The following is a 6936-nucleotide window of genomic DNA, read 5'->3' on the forward strand; positions in this document are numbered from 1 at the left end:
GAAAATGCCAAAATTAAAGTGGACAAAAAAAATTAAATATTTAGGTGTGTTTGTAGATGTTAATTATCACAATCAGTTAAATATCAGTTAAATTATGTGCCTATATTAAAATGGATTAAAGCAGACTTGATTAAGTGTAAAGATCTTCCATTAACTTTGATTGGAAGGGTTAAATGTATTAAAATGAATATTTTTCCACAAATTCAATATTTATTTCAGTCAATACCTTGTTTACTTTCAAAAGGTTTTTTTCAGGATTTAAATAAGGTTGTACGGGTGTTTTTATGGAAAGGTAAATTAGCTCGAGTGGCATTGTATAAACTTACATGGAAATATGCATTAGGTGGACTTCAGTTACCACATCTTCAAAATTATTATGAAGGGGCCCAGTTGAAGTTTATGAGCAGGTTGATGGATTTAGATTATCCTCGTAGTTGGGCTAAGATGGAAATGGCATGTATTTCTGAGGTTAACGTAAATTAATTTATATTTTGTTGGAATTTGAATTTGTTACAGGCATATAATATGCTGGTATTGAAACATTTGTTAAAGATCTGGGTTAAAAAAAATAGGGTTTTGGGATCAAAAGATAAATTATCAATTTTAACTCCATTGTATAATAATCAGTTTATTCCTTTTTCAATGTTTAATGATTCTTTAAAGAGTTGGGATTTTAAGTGTATAAAGACAATACAGGATTGTTTTGAAGAGGGACAATTTCTTTATTTTAATCAATTGAGAGAAAGATTTGATATATCTGTAAATTATTTTGTGTATTACCAACTTAGACGTTTGGTAAAGGATAATTATGGTAGAGAGATGAATTTATCCACTTTGTCAAGATTTGAGTCTTTGATTTCCTCTGTACCAAAGAAGGGTTATATTTTGGTTATGTATAATTTGTTACAAGATAATGTGGATAAACCGGACTGGGAAAAATCTAAACTTAAATGGGAGAGTGATTTAGTGTTTATTTTTCCTGAAGATAATTGGGTGGATATGTGTCGAGGCAATGTAATTAAATTGACAAATATAAGATATGGAATGGTTAATCATAATTTTTTACATCAATTACATTTGACTCCAAGAAATTGAAAAAATATGGGTTTAATAATTCAGATTTATGTTTTAGATGTGATTCATATATTGGAACTTTTCTACATGCTGTTTGGACTTGTGTTAAAGTTCAATCATTTTGGCAAGAAATTAAAGTAGTTTTGGAAAATTGTACATCTTTACCTTCCCATTAGATCCAACAATTTTTTTGTTGGGCAATTTGATTTCGTTAGAGATTAGGAGATTAGGTTTGGATAAAATTCAAATTGCTTTTGTATGTTTGGTGCTATCAGTAGTGCGTAAATGTGTTGCGAGTACTTGGAAATATTTCTTTTCTTTGGCTTGGCTTCGCGGACGAAGATTTATGGAGGGGGTAAAAAGTCCACGTCAGCTGCAGGCTCGTTTGTGGCTGACAAGTCCGATGCGGGTCAGGCATATAATACAGAGATTATACTACGTTGCCAAAATGAATTGAAAGATTGTATTGTCACGGAAAAAATTACATAATTTACATGATAATTATTCCCTTTTTGTTAGTAAATGGTCTCCATATTTGAAATATATGCATTTAGATATACTTTGAATTGTTTTCAACTTTCATAATTTTTTAAATATATATCATTTATATTTTTGGCTCCCCTTAAGGGAGTTGGCTGAAGGGGTGGGAGGGCGGGTTTGGGATTTATTTTTTAATTTTTGATTATTGGATTGTATGTTATTTTTTTTATCTTTAAAGTTTGAAAAAAAAAGGAAAAGGGTCTTCAACTTTTCGGCCCTGGGCCCTTGGTCACTGTATTCCATGAACTGCTGAGTTTGTGCATTGCATCTGACCCCAGCGTCTGCAGACTTGCTTGTTGAACCCCCACCCCCCCCCCCCCCCCCATTCTAATCTCTCCCTCTGCCCATCAGGTTTCACACCTCACCACAGCCCCTTCCTCAATTTCCTTGTTCAAACCATTCAGTGAGGCCCTCTTATCCCAGCCGCAGGTGTCCTGCCCCCACCCCCCAATGTGTCACCTGCTTTGGAATCCACCCTCTGAATCTTTACTTCCCTCCCATACAATGGACCCCCAATTCCACCTCTTCTCCACCTGTTCACAAGAAACTTATCCTCGCCGTGTTTTTGGAAAACAGCAAATATTTAACCAATGCTTCAGACTTGAGTTCTTCATCCAGACTGGGTTCACCAAGCCCATCGTGATATCTCGATGGAGGGTTCAAGCCTGAAGTTTCTCTAGTATTTAACTGTGGAATTTCAGACTTCCGTGTTTTACTTTCCTCACCCTGTTTTTTAACCTGGTCGCTCTCAGGCTGAGACCTCATCAGTTAGGGCCGGAACAGGGGGTGCGGAGTCCCGCATTATGGTCCTTCAGATCCCCTCACCAACCCTGCGTGGGGGAGAATCAGTTCACACCGGAGAACGGAGCGAGTTCGAAACCGGCACTGGCTATAAAGAGTTTGCCCTTCTCCCCATGGGTTTCCTTCCACTCTCTGAAGATGAACGAGGTTGGCAGGTTAATTGGGTGCAATTGGATGGCACCAGCTTTCATGACCCGTGCTGTGTTATAAACAATGCTTCTCCTTCATGTTTGGCTGCTAGTTAATAGCTTGTGCCTGTAGTCCCTTATAAAGTATCACGTGAAGCTTGTGAAAGGCTTTGATAGTTTTTATTTAAAGTTCTATTTTCTCAAACTAAATTTCCTATTTTAAACCTATATCTGGGTGTCTGATTTGCTGAACTCGCCGGGGAAAATTTTAGCACAACTATACCTGCTTGAAATGTTACATTTCGACTGGACAACCCATGAATTCTCCCAGTCCCGCAGAATAAATACTTGATACCAAGAGCTGCAGAAAGCAGTGTATTCTGGAACTTTGCAAGGGGCCATAGTTCAGATGATTCATTTCGACTTTGCATTGTTTTAAACACATGGCTACTCCATGTAAATTAAACATGATTGATGGACAAGGATTGATTTAATATCTGTGCGCAAGTTGAGATCAATTAGTTGGGAAGTCGGGCTCTTATTCTGGGAGAAATAAGTAGGGTGACTAGAGATCACAAATAAGAGCATAAGACATAGGAGCAGGAGGCGGCCGTCCAGCCCGTCGAGCCCTGCTCCACCATTCTGAGATCACAGCTGTTCTGATGACAGTCTCATCTCCATCGGCCTGTCTTTTCCCCACATCCCTTAATTCCCCGACTATGGAAAAAAAACCCCATACCACATGGTCTTACATATATCGCTTCTACTGATTCAACACCCTCGGAAAAGCAGTTCCTCTTCATCTCTGTCCTAAACCTACTCTCGTGAATCTTGAGGCTCTGACCCCAAGTTCTTCTCCCCCCCCCCCCTATTAACGGAACTTATCTACCTCCATCTTATCTGTGCCTTTCACAGTTTTACTACATTTTGTTAATATCTGCCTCTTCCAAATTCCCAGGCGTCTCAATCTCTCCTCATAGGCAACCCCCTCATCTCTGGAATCAACCTGGCGAACCTCCTCTGCAGTGCCTTCAACACTAACAAATCCTTCAAGATCAGAACTCCAAGCAATTCTCCAAATGCAGCCTCACCCAGGACTGAGCATGACCTCCCTACTCCTAAATTCAATCCCTCTAAAAAGGCCAACATCCTATTTGCCTTCTTGATAGCCTGCTTCACCTGTAAACCATCCTTTTTGTGATTCATGTTCAAGCACTCTCAAGTCTTTCTGCACCACAGCAAACTGCAATTTTAGTGAGAATGAACGCCCATCGTGGTGTATTAATTATGCTGACTCCAAGTATGGTGGAGAAAATGGATAAGCTTTCAGGGATGGTGGCAATCCGAGTGAGAGATGACAGAGAGAAAGGTGAGAGGACAGAGGGAACCAGGTGAAAAAAGGAAAGGGGCAGATGGAGAGAGAACAGCAGGAGCTTAAGAGGCAACAGGAAGAAGGTGGTTTCAAAGAGGGAGACCTGGAAGAGGAGAGATAGAAGGTTAATGGCAATGGGGAGGGGGTAAATTGGAAAGAGCGACAGGGAGCAGGAAGAGCTTGGGAGAGCAGGGAGGGAAAGAGAGAGAATGGGGAGATGATGGGTGACATAAAGAGAGGGATGCAGAAGATGAAGGTGGCAACAGTGGGAAATTCCATCTCTCTTCCAGAGAGCAATCCTTTCCCCTGCACTGCATGCTTTATCAGGTAATCCTTTAATAAAGAAATAAAAGTCTTAAAAACCCAGTTCCAGTCTGTGTGGATGTTGATTCCACCCAGAGATAATAACTTTGCTCTCTAATGAGTTTTCCCTATCGATGTTCTTGATGGTGGGGAAGGTTTTTCCTGTCATGGACTGGGCTGTTCCCACCACCTTTTGAAGGGCTTCACACTTGATGATATTGGTGCTCCCATACCAAACCATGATGCAGCCAGTCAGTACACATTCCACCACACATCTGCAGCAATTTGCCAGGGTTTCTGATGTCATACCAAACTTTCACAAACTCCTGAGATAGTAGAAGCGCTGATGTGCCAATATGCCGTTAGCATATTGGATCCAGAAGTGATTCTTTGAGATAGTGACTCCCAAGAATATAAATGTATTTACCCTCTCCATCCAACACCATAATGATATCACGAAGAAAGTACATGATCTCGACGGCGGGGAAGGTTTTGCCTGCGATGACCTGGGTTGCGTCTACTACCTTTTGCATGGTTTTCTGGTATTGGCATCCTCATACCAGAATGAGATGTAGCCAGCCAGTAACACATCTGTAGAAATTTGCCAGGGTTTCCGATGTCATGGTAAACCTCTCCAAACTCCTGAGGAAGTAGAAGCACTGATGGAAGTCATTAACATATCCACACCCACCTCCTGAAGAGCACTTCTGATCTGCTGGAGATAGATTAGGGGATTTCTTCATTATGAATGAAAATTCTTGTCTTCCTTGGAATACAGAACCTTTGTGATTACTGAGCTCACCGGTATGCTTTTCCTTTTTAACGATTTTCCTAAGTTGATTTTGGTAATCCTAAGGTTTGGGAAATGTCTCACTTTTATTTATCAACCAAATGGCTTCCTTGACCGTCATTAGCATAACTCTTGTCCTCATGTAGAAATATGGCACCTACATACTCTAAAGGTGATCAAAAGTTTCGAAGCATGCCTAGTTCTTAAACCTGCACTAACGAAGCAATTAAACATAGCCGAGTACTGACATAGCCCTGTGAACGCAAATATTATGGTGCCCTGAAATGAGGGGACTATGCATAAAAAGTGCTCAACTTCTATATGGTCAAAACAAAATATACAAATAACTGAATAAAATCTGAAATATGCAGTCTAATTAAATGTGAATTGTTTGATTAGAAATTTAAAGCTGTGAGCAAAGGGGTAAATAAAGAAAGTGTCTTATTGAGGGTAATGTACCTGTCCTCTCAGATTTCCCATTCTAAAACATTCACCAGGTTCTACCCACCCAAAATTTATTTCCCCATCAAATTTCATCAATTCCAAGATCATGCTACATTCTTTGGCAACCATCTCCAATACCACACACTTCCATGTCATCTGGAAAATTTCTAATTGCATCATGTACGTTTTCATGGGAAGCTGACCCCAAACCTCTCCCAATGGTATTGCTCGACCCACTGAGCTCCTCCACTTTCACTGCTATAAAACACACAGATCCATTGCCAGATTTCTCCTGGTAAAAGATAAACCACATCCAAACATCTCGTGTCTTACTTGCACACACAAAGATTTTAAGATTTCAGCCAGATCTCAGTCATTTTTCCTTGCTTCGTGTAGCAGCCTGGCACAAATCCCATCTGGACTTGAGCCTCAATCCATCTTTAATACTGTTGAGGCCTCAAATCCTTTATGGAAACCTGTCCCAGACTTTCAACCACCCATTCTTGAATTTTTCAACTTTATTATTGAAAACTATTCATTTAGAACCTCATTTATATTTGGTTCAGCACAAATTGTCCACATTGGCTCCCCCCCCCCCCCCCCCACCCTTGGTTGTTCTTTGATGCTTGATATACTTAAAAAATCTGCAATTCTTTGTGACCCTTAAGTTCCATTTTAAGAACCCTCTACACTTCTTGTCAGACCTCTCCTTTCATCAGCTCCTATGCCTGTTACGTGCTTGCCTTTCATCCTCAAGGACCCTCTCCACCCAAGCAATGCCCTTTCGTTACGGCTGCAATCAGGAAGGAGGTACAGGTGCCTGGAGATGAACAAATGGTACAAAAACAGCTTCTTCCCCTCTGCCATCAGATTTCTGATAAACCAGACACTACCTAACTTTTAAAAAAAATTGTATTTACTGAAAATCTTGCACAATGCTACTGTAAAGTCAGCTGTTACAGCACCAGTGACCCAGGTTTGAATGCAGTCGTGTCTGTAATTTGTACATTCTCCAAGTGTCTGCACGAGTTTCCTCCCACCTTTCAAAGCCAGGGGATTGTAGGTCAATTGGATGCAATTGAGCAGCACAGGCTTGTGGGCCTAAAAGGCCTATTAATGTGCCTTATGCGTACATTTAAATCAACAAAACTTTCACGACATGGCCACGACAGTAAACGCCTCATTTCATTTACTTGCATCCCTAGATTGTTGGGCTTGCATTTGAATGTTTCTCACTGCAGTTAAGACTTACCTCTGTCCTTGTCGATTAATAACTCCACCCCCCCACCCCCCCCACATCTGTTCTTTTATTTCCACTGGATTGATATCTGCAATGTAAATCCCCAACACTAAGCATCTTGTGTCTCTCACCTCTTACCTACAAGTCCAATTTGAAGAATTTGAGGATATTCCCCATCGGAACAATGGAATGTAAAATTTGACCCATTTTTTACTCCCTCTTCTTTCCTTCCTTCTCACCTCCC

The sequence above is a fragment of the Narcine bancroftii genome, chromosome 2 (assembly GCF_036971445.1).
Source record: "Narcine bancroftii isolate sNarBan1 chromosome 2, sNarBan1.hap1, whole genome shotgun sequence".
NCBI lineage: Eukaryota > Metazoa > Chordata > Chondrichthyes > Torpediniformes > Narcinidae > Narcine > Narcine bancroftii.